Genomic DNA, 19,635 nt, shown 5'->3' on the forward strand with positions numbered 1-19,635 from the left:
CGAGATGCTGCCCCGTCTGGCAGTTTGTGGTACAGCTTCATGTTCTCTTCACAGTCGTTCAATATTTCGAGGCTCTTCACATGAGACATTGCGTCTTGGCAGGCGTTCAAGAAGTCGGAAAAGTCTCTAAGTCCCTCTGCATCCCTTGGTTGGATATTTGGCCACTTTGTGAGCCTGTCTCTGAAGGCTCTCTGTATGACGAAGGCCTGTCCGTATCGGTGATTCAGTTTGCTCCATGCGTCCTTGTAAGACTCGCCGTCGTTTCTGTAGAAGGTCCCTTCCAGTGTCTTACGAGCTGGGCCGCCTACATATTTCCTCAAGTAGTAAAGCTTGTCTGCTGAGGAGATGGCCTTTGAGTCAATGAGTGACATGAATGAAGTTCTCCACTCAATGAACTGAATGGGGTCGCCATTAAATACCGATGGCTCTGGCACGGGAAGTCTATTCAGGGCTATACTATCTTGGAGGGCCTGGGCGAGGGACGACGCGTTTACATCAGGTGACGATGCCGTTATATTGAGGGTTTGGTTGCCGGTAGCTGGGGAGCCGTGAAGATTTCTTTCAGGATCATTAGAGTGGACACTGCCGCCCTGTGATGTTCCCTGGTTATAGACTTGAAGTCTGGCCCGTGCAGCCCTTAAGTCCTTTTCTGCCTGTAGACGTTCAAGAGCGCGTTTTTCAACTTCAAGCTGCCACCTTTGTTGCTCCTCTAGCGTCCTTCGTTGCTCCTCTAGTGTCCTTTGTTGCTCCTCCAAACGTTGTATCTTCTCCCTTTGCTTATCTTCTTCAAGCAACCCTTCGAACTCCGCTTCCTTTGCTGCAAGCTCTGCTGCCGCGTCCACACGTTTGACTGTTAAAGTGCTGCCTTCGTGGCTGTGGACTGACTTTGACACTCTTGAGACAGTGGATCCATAGATTGAGCGCGCATAGCCGCCCTTGAGTAGCTCCTTGAGACGTCGTTGTGCTTGTTCTGCATCAAAATCTAAATCGATGTCTACAATCCTCTCGTAGGCGATTTTCTTAATCTCTGTTGTAGCTAGCTCACATGCATCAACACGGCTTCTCATTTCGGCTGAGGGCGTGAAGTGACCTCGTATGTCATTATAGGTGTTCAACACAGCCTCTTTATCCTTCTCCAAAGTATCAAGCAGAGATGCCAGCTCAGTTTCCTTGAGGTCTTTCTTTAGCCGCTCTCTTGACTCACGAGCTCGACTCTTCCATTTTTCGTACGCTGAGAGGAACTTTCTCTCCTTCTTCCTCACCTCCTCTTGTTGCAGTTCAAGCATTTTAGGAGTTGAGATCTTCACTCGAGTCGAGCGTCGGAGGCTATCCCCATTTTGTTCTTCAAGTTGACTTTGGAGGCTACTTAGTGTTTCTTCCTTAGTTTGAATTTCCTTCTCTAAGTGTTCTATCTCGGTAGTCTCTAGCGTTTCGTTGAGAGCCTCTTGTAGCTTACTAATTTTAGGCTGTAGTCTATTTATCTGATTCTCTAGCTCTGACTGTGGGGCAGGATTCTCTGTTTCAGTCATATTCAATTCTGCCAAGATAAATGGGATGTAATGAATTGTTTGCCTTTACTATAGCCCATAGACTACCCGAAGAGAGGAGCAGAGAACCTGGTATAGCTACAGACTGCTTAGAGGACTAGAGCCTATTACTGTAGGCTGACTGTTATATTATTGACTGCAAGGTTATAATATCAATCTCTCCACTGAATACAACATTCAGTTACCATTCAGACTGTATAAATCATGCATTGAACATGTTTCCCTTTTTTTCACAGTCAACAGGAAGGATGATCAGTAAATGGATAGTAATAATAATAACAGTCAATAAACAAAGTCACTTGATTCACTTGTTACTTTGTGTGAACTTATTTGTTCTATAAAGTCCCATCAGCTTCACATTGAGAAACATCAAATTCAATAAATGTCCATTGTTGTTGATGTCTTTTTCTTCTTAAACCTTTTCTTCTCAAACCATATGTTTATCAATGTTCTCAGTGAAGATGAATTGTTCCTTATCAATCAATGAAATGTTCCATACCTTTAGAGTCTGACCGTCACACCAAACCTTCAAGCCAGCTGCCTGATGAGAGTAGAGTTCCTTTGTCTAGAAGACCCGTAAAATGGCGCCGAGTTGCCCGATGAAATGGTGCCAATACGCCCGATGAATTGTCCCTTGTAGACTAGTAGCAACTTAGCTCCGTAGCTCGTCCTCATAGACCTCCTCTGGCAGCGTGGTGGCGGGGTTGATGAAGAGGCTAGCTCTTACTATAGCATTCCAGCCGGACTTTATTCGGACGATGCACTCCAATAACGACTGATGGGTCCATGGTGCGTTATCAGACCATTTATTGCAGCATTTACTAGTCACACCGTAGACACACCATAGAACCACCGTAAGAGCTGAAAGCATATACATAAAACAATCATTAAATTATATGTGCGACCACGTTTTCCCCCATAGCTAGCCACCAGTACGGGGTGCATAGCACTAGCTAGCATTAGCTTATCATTAGCGATCTCCAAATCACAAAGAACACATTGTAAATAAAAACATAACGAAATTCGAATTAAACAGTCAATCGGCACTCATATCTGTTCGCCTTCCAGCTAGGTGCTAAATAAATGACGATGATCAATGAACTATAAGTTGTGAATTCGTTTTGTGCATAGCAGACATGACCATCATCTCCAACTTTCAGTTTAGTTCTGCCGTTTTCTCGCAGCGGCGTACAGCATCATGGGAGACCAGAGTTTTTCAAAATAAAGGTCACATAACAAAAGGAAGTGTAATTCGCTGTTAATATCAATCAGGACTGTACTTTAGGCACCAAATACAAATCAATAATGAGCACCATACAAATCAATAATAATAAAAAATATTATGACAAAATTATATGGGTCATTTACAGGGAGGAGGAGGGGAAGTCTCACGGACAGACAGACAGACAGACAGACCCCCAGCCCGGAGACAGGGTTCACTGGCAGAGACCTTTCAGAAAGACAAGGGGTATCCAGGGAGGCTGTGTAGTGAAGTTAATATTTTAGTCAGATCGGATCTTCAGCATTGGTTAATGTTAGATTTCCAAACTGTGACTGTGCATCGTTAGCTGCTACTTTAGAAGACTAATTAAATAAAGACTATAGTCAGGCAATCAAGTATGTTCAGCCCATTGAAACGTATCTAAATTAGTTACTTTAATGGAATTGGAAAAATATGTGCCTCAAAACTGAAATATGAAAATGGCTGAATATAGTGACCTTCTTGTGTAACTGTGAAAGGGAGACGATAGGATTCCTGTATGTAGTCTATATATGCTATCCGTGTTGCCAGGTCCGCGGTTTTCCCGCGGGATTGGGCGACTTTCAGGATGTGCCCGCTGGTTTTTTTTTTTTTTTTTTTTTTTGTCCACAGGTTGAGGTTTTGCATGCAAATTACATTAATTGTATATTTAAATAAAATAATTTAAAAATAGGATATATTTTAATTTAAATACATTTCAAATTCAGCAATTTACACAACTATAGCACTGATACGATTGTACTCAAATCCTAATCTTAACCAATAGTGAGAAACAATTTGTAGATTCATTGAATACAAATGTAATAAAAAGTTAACTAAAACGTTTATTGATATTGGTGTTTTCATGTGCAAATAGTAGTAATGTATGATTTGACTGTATGAGGAAAAGTGTATTTGCAAGTATTTACACATGTACCATGAGTGTATGATTAAAATGTAGCCCAGCGTATTAACAAGACAAAGTGTAGGCCTATCAGTTGTAATAAGGTAATATAATTGCATTAAATCAATGCATATGGAATAAATACCTTCATATTGTAAAAAGAGGAAGAGAGAAAGTGACAGACAAAGCAGCAACAGGTCAGTTTGTGCATCAGTGACTTGGTCCAACATTTCCAGTTATTTATGATAATATATCTGATAATACAAACCGGTCTCTAAAACTAGTCAAGATGTATTTAAATGTCTATATGCTGGACATGGCGGCATAGTGTGTACATTTTTGATTTTACTCTACTGATTTGAAGCTTTGCAGTATATTTGGCAGTGGTAGTGATGCTGCTGGACTTTAGAAGCAGTGCGTAGTGTTTGGCAGGGCCGTATTTACAGCTCTGGTATTGGGCTGTTTTTGGGGCTAGTTTTAGTTGCCATTGGGCTAGTTTTGGTTGGCCATTGGGCTGGTTTTATCACAAAGACCTGGTAACCCTGTAGGCTATAGACCTAATTATTTTGTTATTTCATATAGGTGAGTCCCCAAAAGCTCTCAATTTACCCAGAAGCCTTGCCGAAATGACTGTGAAGGACATGCAACCTCTCTCTGTGGTTGAAGATGAGGTTTTTAGGAATTTTGTCAAGACACTTGAGCCACGCTACAAGATTCCAAGTAGGAAAACTTTAATGAAAGGGAAAATACCAGAAATGTATGAAGAATGCCGATCAAAAGTAAAAAAAAAAAAAGAAGAAATCTCTGGATGGTGGAAACACTGTTGTACTCACAACAGACATGTGGACATCAGGAGCCACAGAGGCTTATTTAGCTGTCTCATGCCATGTCATTGATGAGAACTGGCAAATGCAAGCCTATGTCTTGGAAACCTGTAGCTTTGCAGGACAACACAGCGCTGACAACATTTGCGCAGAATTAAAAAGAATCACTGATGAATGAGGCATAACTGACAAAGTTCAGGCTGTAGTCACAGATAATGGAGCCAATATGGTTGCTGCAGTGCGCAAAGCAGATTGGGTGTATTATCCATGTTTTGCACACTTTAAATGTAGTGGTAAAAGACTCCATTAAGGCTCTTCCTGATCTACTTAACATCCAGCAGAGATGCAGTGCTATAGTAGCTTTCTTTCACCACAGCACAAGAGCAGCAGAGAAGCTCAAAGAAACTCAGAACTGGCTGAAGTTTCCAGAACACTCAGTGATGCAGTCAGCTGAAACAAGATGGAACTCGGTGTTCTATATGTTCCAGAGACTCCATGAGCAGAAGGAAGCTGTTACAACAGTCCTTCATCTGTCTTCTTGGAAAGAGCTCACTGTGCTTAAGTGGGGAAGACTGGTCCATGATCAGTCTCTCCATTGATGCCCTGTTAGAGGAAGTGACGAGAGGTATCAAGTGAAAAACATGTTTCACTTTCAAAAGTGATTCCTCTCATGTCACTCCCTATGAGAGCAACTACATCTTATGAGCGCAACGGTAGCAAGCTAGCTGCTGCGCTGTCAGTTCAATGCCAATGTCGTTTCAAAGGTACTGAAACCTGTTATGGTCTTGCTGTCAGCACCTTCCTGGACACAAGATTTCAAAACCTTGGCTTCCACGACCAAGCAAATGTTGAGCCTGTAAAAGGGTGACTCATCACTGAAATGCAGTTACTGAACCAGACCTCGTCCACTTTAGTGTCAGCTCCTGAATCTGCCCCAAGCTCTGCCTCAGCAACGGATACTGCGACTACCCCAACCTCCCCTGCAGTGGCCACTGCATCCCACCTGCAGCAAAAGGTGGGATATGGATAGAGTTTGACACACAAGTGCTTGCATCCCAGCACCATCGCACAACTGCCACTAATGCCTTAATGGAAATGTGCCAGTTCTCAGAAGAGAAGCCAATTCCACGGGATCAAGACCCACTACTTTGGTGGGAAAAAAATGAACAAACATTCCCCTCTCTAAGCAAGCTTGCCAAGAAACACCTGGAGTGACTGCGTCCTCTGTACCTGCAGAAAGGGTTTTCTCTAAGGCAGCACAGTTAGTAAGCCAGAAAACAAGGGCAATGAAAGGGAAACATTTCACAAGTTATTGTTTCTGAACAAAAACCTCTAAGTCAGTGGTTCCCAACACGGGGACTGGGGCCCAAAAGGGGGCCTCATGGAATATTTCCTTGGTCACAGCAGGGCCTTGGGGGTAAAAAGGTTGAGAATGTTGCTGTAACTGAAGGGAAGAATAATGGTTTAGGGTAGTTTGTGCCTTTGTTTGTTTATTTGCACTTTGCTTGTTTACAACAGTTTTAAGACATTGATTGTTCAAATAATTGTGTGCACTTTGTTTATTCAAAAAACTTTTTTCATGATTACACATTCAACTTACAGTAATAAAAATATTTTTATTTGCCTTTAAAAACTGTCCTGTGTTTTAACATACACTTGATTAAGTGTGAAGCAACAAATCTTTCAAATCATAAATCAAAAAATAATTTAGTGGTCATGAAAATGTATTCAGATTTAGCCTATCAATGATTAATTCACCTCATAAATCATGACACACTGCTCTCCCCTAAATATAGGCCGCTTTAAAAAAAATCGTTATCGGGATACTGGACCCTGTATTTACTTGGGATCGGATCGAAACCAAATTTTGCAGTATCGCACACCACTAGTTGCACCTCTGTCCACAAGTAAAACACAAGTGATGACGTTGACTTGGGGGCAAGACATCACTACAGCACCAACTCAATGCCAGCAACTCCACACAGAGGAAAAGAAGCATACAGCATTTTCCAATATCCCTCCCCTAACCCTAACCTGCCTTCACCTCTTAATCATCGTCCCCTGCTGGCGCTTACCTTCATAAGTACTGTGTACTTTTCACACCTGAGCGAGGCAAACCGTGACACTGACACGTTGGACCGGCGGGTGTATTACACGCTTTGGCCTGATACCGGTTTGGACTGTGGGAGGAAACCGGAGCACCCGGAGGAAACCCACACAGACTCGGGGAGAACATGCAAACTCCACACAGAGGACGGGACGACCCCCAAGTTCGGACTACCTGGGGGATCGAACCCAGGACCTTCTTGCTGTGAGGTGGTCGCGCTAACCACTGCACCCAGCCGACAGGGATGCACTAGCCAGTGCATTCTTAGCTTGAATAAATGCGGATGGTTGCATCAGGAAGGGCATCTGACGTAAAACCTTTGCCTAATAAATGTCTACTGTGAACACTTATGGCTTCTCCCGTCAGGGGTCGCCACAGCGGATCATCCATTTCCATCTCTTCCCGTCCTCTGCATCTTCCTCTGTCACACCAGCCACCTGCATGTCCTCCATCACTAAATCCACAAACCTCCTCTTTGGCCTTCCTCTCCTCTTCCCTGGCAGCTCCATATTCAGCATCCTTCTCCCAATATACCTAGCATCTCTCCTAATCGTGTAATGTAATATTACATATCTGTCATGTGATATATATGTAATATTGGATCATTTTCCTCAATAAATAAATGACCACATATATTATTGTTGCCTCATTTGTTTAACTGGGTTCTGTTTATCTACTTTTAGGACTTGTATGAAAATCTGATGATGTTTTAGGCCCTATTTATGCAGAAATATAGAAAATTCTAAAGGGTTCACAAACTTTCAAGCACCACTGTAGTTAGTGTCGCTCCACCTCCCGCACCAGCTCAGGCTCCTTCTCTGCCAAAGAGGTGACATTCCATGTCCCAAGAACCAATCTGCGATGCTGGAAGTCAGCATGCCCCGGTCCCCACCTTTGCCTGCCGCCTGGCCTGCATTGCACCCTACCCCAATGCTCATCCCCGCACATGGTGGGTCACCGGGGTGGTTGCTCCATGTTATTTTTTAGGGCTAGACCCAACCGGGCCCCATGGGCCAAGGCCTAGCCACGAGATGCTCGCCGGCGAGCTCCCTTCCCAGGTCTGGCTCCAGGAGGGGGTCCCGGTTTCCCTTTTCTGGGTAGGATGCTGTAGCTCTGCTGGTGTTCTTTAACTGGGTTTCTTGGGAATCGCCCTTAGTCTGGCCCCTCCCCAATATGCCAATTTCCTTTCCCTGTTATCTCTTCTTAATCACCATAGCGCTTTAATCCAAGATGTTTTTGGGTCGAGTCTCTTGTGGGAGGACGCCTGTGTGTGACAGCTTTTTACATGGAGAAGCTGATGCATCTGCAGTCACCACACGGTCCTTGGCAGGGGGTGGCCAGAGTCCAATGGCGTGGAGAACCAAGACAATTGGGGACCACCCTCTGCTGCAGCCTTCATCTGCCTTCACTGCCATTGTGACCTGGAGACATCTTCCGCCAGTTCCACCGTTGAGGTTTTTGTCTGGAACCTCCCCCTTGACCTTATCTGCCGTGGGTGACCCTACCAGGGGCCAATTTCTGGACGGCATACCTGATGGGATTATTAGTACATGCAAGCTTCTCCACCATGGCAAGGTGGCAGTCCAGGAGAAACTGTTGGCCCTGTAGTACTAGTGTATATTATCGTACTCTGAACAGCATTCTGACTGAACTCACTGATGTACCACATCACAACGCATCCATTATTTCCATTAAGAATGCCCTCCTGGCAATTCTAACCTTTACGCAGTTGACCACTTGCAAAATTATAATTGCTCTGCCATCTGCCAATAATTCAACAACCATCTCTACAACAGCGGGGTGCTGATGCTCCAACACTCCACCTAAAGCAACGCACATCAACCTTAATGCAATGTACAATAGGCAATGCTGAGTCAGTAGAAAGAAATGGCTAAAGGAAAATGATGAACAGATGGTGTTGGGGAAAGTGTAAAATGGTCCTGTATCCTGAGCGGATGGAGGGCGTTGTGTTTGTCTTTTCTTTACCTAACCCAAATCCAACCATCAGATCTTCGATGGATTAACCTTTGTACAAGACCACATTTTCAGCTTAACAAAGAAACCATTAACAGGCACACTTACTGCTCAGTCAAGTCAGCTACAGTTACATACAAGTCTGTTACAAGTCTGTTTCATGTGTTGACGTGACACTGAAGTTATACTAACATGTTCCAATCACGACAAGTCCTCAACCCATACGGCCACATAGGTCGTATACCCTCTAATGCCCTGCTTGTACAAATGACCTACAGGGTCGTTTTTTGGTGGAGGACAGTCTCTTCAATCAGGAGAGACATACTGAATGAAGTAAATATAGTTATTTATTAAAACAGATTATTTAGCAGAAATTATTACATCTCAAGGAAGTCTTTGCCGCTTAGACTCAACACCGAGGGGCATGAGCCCTGAGCAGCAGCATCATGAAGCCCTCCATGGAGCCCAGACACTGGTGGTGGTGGCTGATGACTTCTACTGAGATGATAGATGTTACCGGTCTTTTTACCACACCTCAGTCGGGGAGCAAACAGCAGTATTAACCCTAACATGGAGGTCTTTGATGGTGGGAAGAAACCCACGCAGACACAGTGAGAACACGCAAACCCCACACAGAAAGGACCTGGGACAGCCTGGGGTTCGAACCCAGGACCTTCTTGCTGTGGGGCAACAGTGCTAACCACTGGGCCACCGTGCTGCCCCGTAAGGCTGATGAAACTTGTGATCTGCGGGGACTAGGCAGTGATGGGGCAGGTGGAGGGGCGTGTATGACAGCAGCATGAATGCCTAGAGGCGGAGAGAGGAATATGTTTAAAAAGGACAGCAGCAAGATGATAGGCTAACCATACAGGTGTCTCGCTGTGCTATTGGACAGATGAGAACCGGTGATGTGATCAGCTGATAACTCAGTTTTCAACCCCACACAATGACAGCCAGGGCAAGTATGAGTGAGCATGCACGAGAGATAAGAATGGCAGGATAAAATAAGAAATATAACTACAGGCTGATGCATGCAAAACATCCCTGATTAATATTTCACTAAAGCTCCATTCCAGTCAGGACAGACACAGTGGATGAATTAAAGATAATTATTTATCATAACAGATGACATATCGGAAATTAATACGTCAAGGAAGTCTTTGCTGCTTAGACTCAACGGGATGATTTTTCTTTTTTATCGAGGGGCATCAGCCCTGAGCAGCAGCACCCCCTATCCCCCAAAATAAAGGGGCGCAAGCCCCCAACACGGCCTATTGTTTCCCCAAAGAATATTTACTTACCAAGCAGGAATGAAATGGGACACAATAATCACAACAAAGACAGTACGATCTGCCCTGGGATGAAACAAAATAATGAGCAAAACACGGCAAAATATGAGTTTAAGTGCCAAGTACCTTAAATGAATAGAGACAAACACAACACAACCAGTAATGACTTGAGGTCAGCAATGACTTGAACAGCCAACAAGTTGAGCTTAGCCAGCTAATGGCCAGCGATGACCTAAATGCCCTGCTGGCAAAGAATGGACCTTAACCAGCACTGACTAGAGGTCAGCAGTGACCTTGCAAAGATAGGGCCTTAGCCAGCAGTGGCTGGTGTTCAGGAATGACAGGCGTAATACTGAAATAAGACATCGATGACCTGGAATTCAGCAATAACATGACTGGCCGAAAGAGGTCAGCAATGACCCAAATTAGTAATTAGTGCAGTTAAATGTAGGTGAGCCAAAACACAGAAACCACCGACCACCAGTTTTGTGCCATTGTTTACCACGAGCAACTGAGGTTTTAGCTTTTTGAGTCTTGATTATTGCAGAGGCCTCAGGGCGCACATAGGAAGCATACGCAGAGGATGACCATCGCCCCAGTTGTTGCAGGGAAGCTGTTGATAGACCTTGCGTGGCTGTGGAGGTTGCTGCACCTATTCTAGATGAATGACCTGAATAATGCTTTGCGGGTATGTGCATTTCAGAGAATCTGCTCACAATGATAGCTAAACCAAGATTTGGACTAGGAATTGGAGAATACGCTGGGGAAAACGGATCAAAACCTCTAGTATCAAACTGGATACCAGCAACCAGATCTCTCATGAACTGTGGCTTAAAGTGATGCACATCCATGCAATGACAAATAAATGCACAGACGGCACCAACGGAAACAGGATTTAGTGGCAGATTCAGAGAAACACAGAACATGGCAAAAGATTTCCAAGCTAAATCACAGGTTTTCAGGGTAGAGGCAGCCAGACCTTTTCTCATATAAAACCTAGATACCTAAATATGACTGCAGAGAGAACTGCTTTGATAGAGGGCTAGTATTTCTAGAGGGGGGGGACTAACTATGGGCGATGGGCTAGTTTCTAGGCAAAGACTCTTGAATACCTGGAAATTCAGAAGGGATGAGGTGTCCAGGTGGCGTGGCGGTCTACTCCGTTTGCCTACCAACACGGGGATCGCCGGTTCGAGTCACCGTGTTACCTCCGGCTTGGTCGGGCGTCCCTATAATAATAATACGTTTTATTTGTAAATGCACTTTAACCCAGCCACTGAGGATGCACAAGCCAGTGCATCCTTAGTGCCGGCCCCAAGCCCGGACAAATGGGGAGGGTTGCGTCAGGAAGGGCATCCGGCGTAAAATCTTTGCCAAATCAAATATGCGGATCATAAATAAGACTTACATACCGGATCGGTCGAGGCCCGGGTTACCAACGACCGCCACCGGTACTGTTAACCAGCAGGGTGTCGGTGGAAACTATGCTACTGTTGGGCGAAGGAGAAGGAGAGGAGGAAAGCATGTCCAGAGGCAGCTAGAGAGGAGGAAGGGTAGGCATGTTGAGGTGAGAGTTGGAACTTTGAATGTTGGCACTATGACTGGTAAAGGGAGAGAGCTGGCTGACATGATGGAAAGAAGAAAGGTAGGCATACTGTGTGTGCAAGAGACCAGGTGGAAGGGGAGTAAGGCCAGGAGTATCGGAGGTGGGTTCAAACTCTTCTACCATGGTGTGAATGGGAGGAGAAATGGGGTTGGGGTACTTCTGAAGGAAGAGTATGTCAAGAGCGTGCTGGAGGTGAAGAGAGTGTCAGACAGAGTGATGAGTATGAAGCTGGAAATTGAAGGTTTATTGCTGAATGTTATCAGCGCATATGCCCCGCAAGTTGGGTGTGAGATGGATGAAAAAGAAGAATTCTGGAATGAGTTGGACGACATGGTGGAGAGGGTACCCAAGGAGGAGAGAGTGGTGATTGGAGCGGACTTCAATGGACAAGTTGGTGAAGGGAACAGAGGTGATGAGGAGGTGATGGGAAAGTATGGAGTCAAGAAGAGAAATGTGGAAGGACAGATGGTGGTCGATTTTGCGAAAAGGATGGAAATGGCTGTGGTGAATACATATTTCAAGAAGAGGGAGCAACACAGGGTGACGTACAAGAGTGGAGGAAAGTGCACACAGGTGGACTATATCTTATGTAGAAGGCACCATCTAAAAGGGATTGGAGACTGCAAGGTGGTGACAGGGGAGAGCGTAGCCAGGCAGCATCGGATGGTGGTCTGTAGGATGACTTTGGAGACCAAGAAGAGGAAGCGAGTGAAGACACAGCCGAAGATCAAATGGTGGAAGTTGAAGAAGGAAGACTGTTGTGTGGAGTTCAGGCAGGAGTTAAGACAGGCACTGGGTGGTAGTGAAGAGTTGCCAGATGGCTGGAAAACCACTGCAGAAATAGTGAGGGAGACAGCTAGGAAGGTACTTGGTGTGTCATCAGGACAGAGGAAGGAAGACAAGGAGACTTGGTGGTGGAATGAGGAAGTACAGCAAATTATACAGAGGAAAAGGTTGGCAAAGAAGAAGTGGGATAGTCAGAGAGATGAAGAAAGTAGACAGGAGTACAAGGAGATGCAGCGTAAAGCAAAGAGAGAGGTGGCAAAGGCAAAGGAAAAGGCGTATGGTGAGTTGTATGACAGATTAGACACTAAGGAAGGAGAAAAGGACTTGTACCGATTGGCTAGACAGAGGGACCAAGCTGCAAAGGATGTGCAGAAAGTTAGGGCGATCAAGGATAGAGATGGAAATGTGCTGACAAGGGAGGAGAGTGTGCTAAGAAGGTGGAAGGAATACTTTGAGGGGCTGATGAATGAAGAAAATGAGAGAGAGAGAAGGTTGGATGATGTAGGGATAGTGAATCAGGAAGTTCAGCGGATTAGCAAGGAGGAAGTGAGGGCAGCTATGAAGAGGATGAAGAATGGAAAGGCAGTTGGTCCTGATGACATACCTGTGGAGGCATGGAGATGTTTAGGAGAGATGGCAGTGGAGTTTCTAACTAGATTGTTTAACACAATCCTGGAAAGTGAGAAGATGCCTGAGGAGTGGAGAAGAAGCATACTGGTACCGATTTTCAAGAACAAGGGCGATGTGCAGAACTGTAACAACTACAGAGGTATAAAGTTGATCAGCCACAGCATGAAGATTTGGGAAAGAGTAATAGAAGCTAGGTTAAGAGGAGAGGTGACGATCAGCGAGCAGCAGTATGGTTTCATGCCACGAAAGAGCACCACAGATGCGATGTTTGCTTTGAGAATGTTGATTGAGAAGTATAGAGAAGGCCAGAAAGAGTTGCATTGTGTCTTTGTAGATTTAGAGAAAGCTTATGACAGAGTACCGAGAGAGGAGGTGTGGTAGTGTATGAGGAAGTCAGGAGCTGCAGAGAAGTATGTAGGAGTGGTGCAGGATACGTATGAGGGAAGTGTGACAATGGTGAGGTGTGCGGTTGGAATGACGGATGGGTTCAAGGTGGAGGTGGGATTACATCAAGGATCGGCTCTTAGCCCTTAGGATGCTGAATATGGAGCTGCCAGGGAAGAGGAGAAGAGGAAGGCCAAAGAGGAGGTTTATGGATGTGGTGAGGGAAGACATGCAGGTGGCTGGTGTGACAGAGGAAGACGCAGAAGACAGGAAGAAATGGAAACGGATGATCCGCTGTGGCGACCCCTAACGGGAGCAGCCGAAAGTAGTAGTAGTAGATTTGTAAATGCACTTTACATTTCATAGAAACCTCAAAGTGCTATAAAACAATGGATAAAATACACCTACAATAATCAGTACACAGTGCTAGTGAAACAGCAATCACAAGGGCGGCGAAAGTACAGTCATCCACAATCCGTAATCATAGTCGGTAAAACAGAGTCCATGGTCAAAACCATTTAAAAAAGGCATGGGAAAAGAGGTGGCCTGGCTAGGAAAAAAACTTTGGTGAACAGATGGGTTTTGAGGTGTTGTTTGAAAGTTTCCACAGACTGTGGTGCCCTGAGGTGGTCTGGGAGGGCATTCCACAGCCTGGGGGCAGTTGAGGAGAAAGCCCGCTTCCCCATGGTTATCAGCTTCCACTTTGCTTCTTGGAGGAAGTTGGCATCAGAGGAGCGTAGGGTACGTGTGCAGGTCTTTGGTGCAAGGAGCTCCTTGAGGTAGGAGGGGGCATTTCCATATATGCATTGGTGGGTGAGGAGGGAGATCTTGTACTCAACTCTGAAAGATACGGGGAGCCAGTGAAGTGATTTGAGGGTGAGAGTGATGTGATCATACTTGCACACCCTCATCAGGATCCTAGCAGCACAGTTCTGGATGTACTGGAGCCTCTGAAGACAGAAGCTGGGGATCCCGATGAGGAGTGCATTGCAGTAGTCCAGCCTGGAGGAGACAAAGGCATGGACGAGCTTTTCTGCATCTGCGTGGGAGAGCATGGGACGGAGTTTGGAGATGTTCCTGAGATGATAGAAGGACTTTTGGCAGAGGTGTTTGATGTGCGTCTCAAAGGTGAGGTGGGGGTCCATTTTAACCCCCAGGTTTATGACTGATGTGAAGAGGGGGGTGTTTTGGCCGGAGAAAGTAATGCTGGTGACAGATGATGACTGGATCTGATGAGGTGTACCAATTTGGATAGCTTCTGTCTTAGAGCTGTTTAACTGTAGAAAGTTCAGCTTCATCCATGCCTCTATCTCCTCCAGGCACGACTTCAGTGTGGCCAGTGGCAGAGGTGTGGAGGTAGTGGGTTTGGTTTTGAGATATAATTGTGTATCATCAGCATAGCAATGGAAAGCTATTCCATGCTTACTGATGATGTGGCCTAGGGGGATCATGTACAGGGTGAGAAGGGTGGGACCTAACACCGAACCTTGTGGAACACCGCACGTGACATTGTGGGTCTGAGATTTTGCCTTGCCCAGGGCAACATACCCAGTTCTGTCAGACAAGTAGGAGGTGAACCAGTTGTGGACAGTGCCAGAGAGACCGAGGGTTGAGTGCAGACGTTGGAGGATAATTTTGTGGTCTATGGTGTCGAAGGCCACTGTGAGATCCAGGAGGATGAGGAGGGATGGGGAACCAGTGTCAGCTGTCATTAAGAGGCCATTTGTGACCCTGACCAGAGCCGTTTCTGTGCTGTGGCCAGGGCGGAAACCGGACTGGAACTTTTTGAAAAGATTGTTATGTATTAGGTGGATCTGGAGTTGAGTGGCGACTGCTTTTTCTAAAACTTTGGAAATGAATGGGAGGTTGGAGATGGGTCGATAGTTTGCAAGGATTTCAGGGTCAAGAGAGGGTTTTTTGAGTAGGGGTCTGATAACAGCAGTTTTGAGGGAGTTTGGGACATGGCCGGATTGCAGGGAGTGGTTGATGACCTTGGTGATGAGGGGACTGAGGGCGGAAAGGTTAGATTTTAGCAAAACTGTGGGGAAGGGATCAAGGGCACTGGTGGTGGGCTCCATGTTCTTTACAATGCTCTCGACCTCTTGCTGCGTGGCATTTGAAAAACAGCACAGAGGCTGGATTCATCCAGGCTCTGGGTCTTCGGAGGGGGCCAGTGAGGTGGGAAAGCTAGAGAGGTGAGAGTGAATGTTATTCACATTCCCCTTGAAAAAGGTGATGTGCTCGTTGCACCTCTCCTCAGTAGCTTCTAGGTGTGAGTGGGATTGAGGTTTGAGTAGATGGTTTACAGTGGAGAAGAGCTGCTTGGAGTTTCCAGGATTGCTATTGATAATGTTTGAGTAGAACTGTGAACGTGCAGTGCTGAGGGATTTGGCATACTCTTTTTGGTGCTCTCTGTATGCTTGCTTATGAACGGTCAGTCCAGAGGTCAGGAAACGCTGCTCAAGGACATGTCCAGATTTCTTCATCCTCCTCAGCTCATTTGTGTACCAGGGCGCTGAGCACTGGAAGGAGACCATCCGGGACTTGAGAGGGGTGTGTTGGTTTAAAAGATCCGTCAGGGACTTGTTGTAATAATCAGCAAAGTCTGCGGCTGAGTGGAAATATACAGGACGAGATGAGATATGTTGAAGATCAAGGGAAAGGGCAGCCAGGTTTATGTTTTTTAGGCTTCTAAAATGAATTTTCCGTTTGGGCCTGGAGAGGGGGGTCAGTAATGGCAGCTCCATGGAAATCATGTTGTGGTCGGATACACCTAGACTATACACCTGTACGCTATTTATGGGGACGGTGTTTGAGATGACCAAATCGAGTGTATGACCTTTGTTATGTGTTGGCTCATTGACATGTTGTGTGAGGTGGAGGTGGTGCTCGATTGCTGAGGGATCTGAGGGGTTGTCCACGTGAACATTAAAATCTCCGAGGATCAGAATATTGTCAGTGGTTGAGCAGAGTGAGGTGAGAAGGTCCTGGAATTCTGAGAAAAAGATTGACTTGGGTCTGGAAGGAGGGCGGTAAACAAGAAGCACTGTCAAAGGGGCAGGGGACTTGCATTTGAAAGCTAAGCATTCAAATGAGGACGGTGTGGCAAGTGGGATGGAGGATGGCTCCAGTTCCTGCCGGTGGAAAACGGCTAGGCCACCACACTTCTTGCCAAAGCGGGCCTTCTCCAAGTAACCAAAACCGGGTGGGCAGAGCTCATTTAACCCAAAGAAAACATCGAGCTGGTGCCAGCTCTCTGTAATACAGAGGAGATCTAACTTATTTTCGATGATATGGCGGTGGAGAAGGGAGGCTTTTGATCCAATTGACTGTGCATTAAATAGGGCCATTTTGATCAATTGCGGGGGAGGGGGGTGGTTTTCTGTAGGGGTCGTAGTACTTTGAAATCCACACATCGTCGTCGTCTGACCTGCAGGGGCTGCGGAAATCTCGCGGTGTTTCCTCTTGTAAGGTGCGGAGATCTCGCAATGTTTCCCCCATTACGTCTGTAGCAGGCGACAGTGCTCTGATGACGTCTCAGCGCGACAGTGGACCTGATGGATGGGATGAAGCAAACAGGTGTGTGGCTGGTTGTTGATGAAATGTCCAGGAATCCGGGAAACATTGTCCATGTTCAGCAAATTTCCTCCGTCGATGGCCTCCGGTGTGTCCCCGCGCCGGTAGCCGGGCATCTCCCCTTAACCGGTGCTGAGGACTGTATACTGCCGGGGGATCGCTGCTCCCTCTGGCCCAGCGACGTCCATGGTAGACCGGTGGTGGACTTGTTCCAGTCGGATCTCCGGGTCGGGAGGACAGCACTCGGACAGGGAGAAGCGGAATCAGGCAGGCAGTGACCATCGACATCAAAGGTATCTGTAAAACGTGCACATACCTGCAAAACAGCGGTGTTGCTCTTGTCGGTAGGCCAGCCAGTATCACCGGTGTCGTGGTGTAGTCGATCTGGGCTGTGCACAGATGTAGTTGGGCCGGGACACTGACTAGTACTGACCATGGCTTCACTTTCTTGTTGGTAAGTGGAAACCGCGGACGGCAATTGGTTTTTGGCATCTTTTTGGCATGACATTGTCCGCAATCTTGGTTGGCGACTCCCTCCGTCGGCGAGAGTAGGGAGCAGGAGCAACATGAAGACCGAGCAAGAGGATGCAGAGGAGGATAGAGATTGCTGTGCCTGGATGAAATGGTGCTTTCTGCACAGACACAATTGGCCGTGTCTGAGGGTGGGAAGCCGTATGTGTCCTGGTTGCTGCACTCAGCCATCTGTACCTTCCAATTGGTGTATTGAAGGTCGTGAGAAAGGATGGTGGTTCATCCAGTGCTATCTGAAGAAATCCAGATTTAGCATCCAGGACTGAGAAGACTTTGGCACCAGGTATTGTGGAAACAACCTCCTCTATGGTGCGCATGGTGTGGTGCTCCCTCTTTATGAATTTATTTAAATCACTTGGATCTATGCAGTCTTATCTTGCCATTACGCCATAGAGCTCACCCACTCTGTAGGTTGGTCAACTTTAGTGATGTAGCCATCTTTCTCCATCTCATGTAGTTTCTTCACTATCTTTTCTCTGAGTGCGGCTGGATGGACCACAGCCTTTGCATCTGGATCTATTTTGATTGTATATGTACCTGGGAGGGTTCCGGTGGTTGCGTGTCAGTCCTGGGAACTTATCAAGTCCAGCTGGTACACTCTGTTGGAATGGCAACATCAGTACTGCTCGATGTTTTGTTTTTTCTTCAGTAGTGTTTTTAGTGAGTCCAGACGAACAATCAGGCCTAAAGCCTCAGCTGTATCACCACTGAGTACATTTTCCTGTGCAATGTCCACAATTTCAAACTCTGAGCTTACATCACACTTCTTGTGTTTGATCAGTAGATCAACTGCAGCGACAGGCTTTAGCTTGTGGCTGGAATAAGAGCGAAGTATTGTGCTAGAACATTTTAGCCCCCCTGTGCGTATAAGGAATTGGTATCTGTCTAGGGTCAGTGTATTGCATTTGGCACCTGTATCAATCCTGAACTGCACTTCCTGAGACAGAATTTCCAAGTTTACATTCCATTTGTCATCTGCAAGACTACCAGTCTGTGTCAGATTTATGTGCAGAATTTCACTTAGTGAATCCTGTCTTGGCTCAAAGCTCAACTGAATTTACTGCACGTTTGCGACACACAGCCACCCAGTGATTTGGTTTCTTACAGTAGGAACATACTGAGCCTTTAGCTGGGTACCTTCCTGTGCTCCACTTGTGCTGGGGGTTCTTTTCCACAACTTGGGCAGCTTTTGGGTTGGTTGACTGATGCCTGCCTCTGATGTGTGGGTTTTGACTGTCCTTAACTGTATGTTTTCTTATTAGGTGCTGGGTACTTTGCTTTGGCAGACACTATTGATACTTGTGAACCATCCTCTATGCCGATTTTTATTTGTTTCTGTGACATTTCAAACTGCTGAGGGATTTCTATAGCTTTAGGCAGTGTCAGGTCCTCACCTTTGTCCAGTAGTCTTTCTTGGACCCTTTTTTCTCTTACTCCCGCGATTATGGCGTCAATCAACATGTTATCTGGGTCAGCGTATTCACAATTCATGAGTATGAGTCTCAAATCCTTAATAAAGTTATCAAAACATTCACTTGGTCGTTGTTTCCTTTGTTTGAAACGATGCCTGGCTATTCGCTTATTTTTCCTCGGTCTGATGTAGCTGGCAAACTTATCCAAAGCTTTAGAAGGATCCTCTTTTTCCCCATCAGCCCAGTTTAATGTCTTTTAGATTTATCTACCTTGCACGCCGATCCATGTACCTAGCCAACCGGCTCGCTGTTTAGCCCTTAGCTTACAGAGAGGACCATCGAAGACGAACGTGACATGACCCCTGAATCCTTCAAACTCTTGATATAAATCAGGAGCCTCCCGGTCGTTCTTGGGGTGTTCAAATTGTGAATATGCCATTATTCTTAATTGTCTGTTCTTGACAGACTTCTGACACCATCTGATGTACTTAAAACGGGACACACGTCTCAGCTGGGAGCCATCTTGTTTACTGCAATGTGAACAGAGCTACGGGTGCTGACAGAACAGACTGCAGCTAGGCAAACACAATAGCGAATTCGGGAGGCAACCGCAGGAACCGCCGCAGCCGGGACGCGAACCCGTGTCTCCCACGTTAGCCACGTGTCTACTTATCCATGCACGTTACTCTACCCCCCTCCTTCAGGAAGCGCATCCGAGCGCATCCCACTTCTGACACCAATGTAGCGAATTTCGAGGGGGGTGGCTTCGCGTCCTGGCTGTGGTTACATTAATCAGCTATGAAGTGCCATCACAATATGCTAAAT

The sequence above is a fragment of the Lampris incognitus genome, chromosome 1 (genome assembly GCF_029633865.1).
Source record: "Lampris incognitus isolate fLamInc1 chromosome 1, fLamInc1.hap2, whole genome shotgun sequence".
In the NCBI taxonomy this organism is placed as follows: Eukaryota; Metazoa; Chordata; class Actinopteri; order Lampriformes; family Lampridae; genus Lampris; species Lampris incognitus.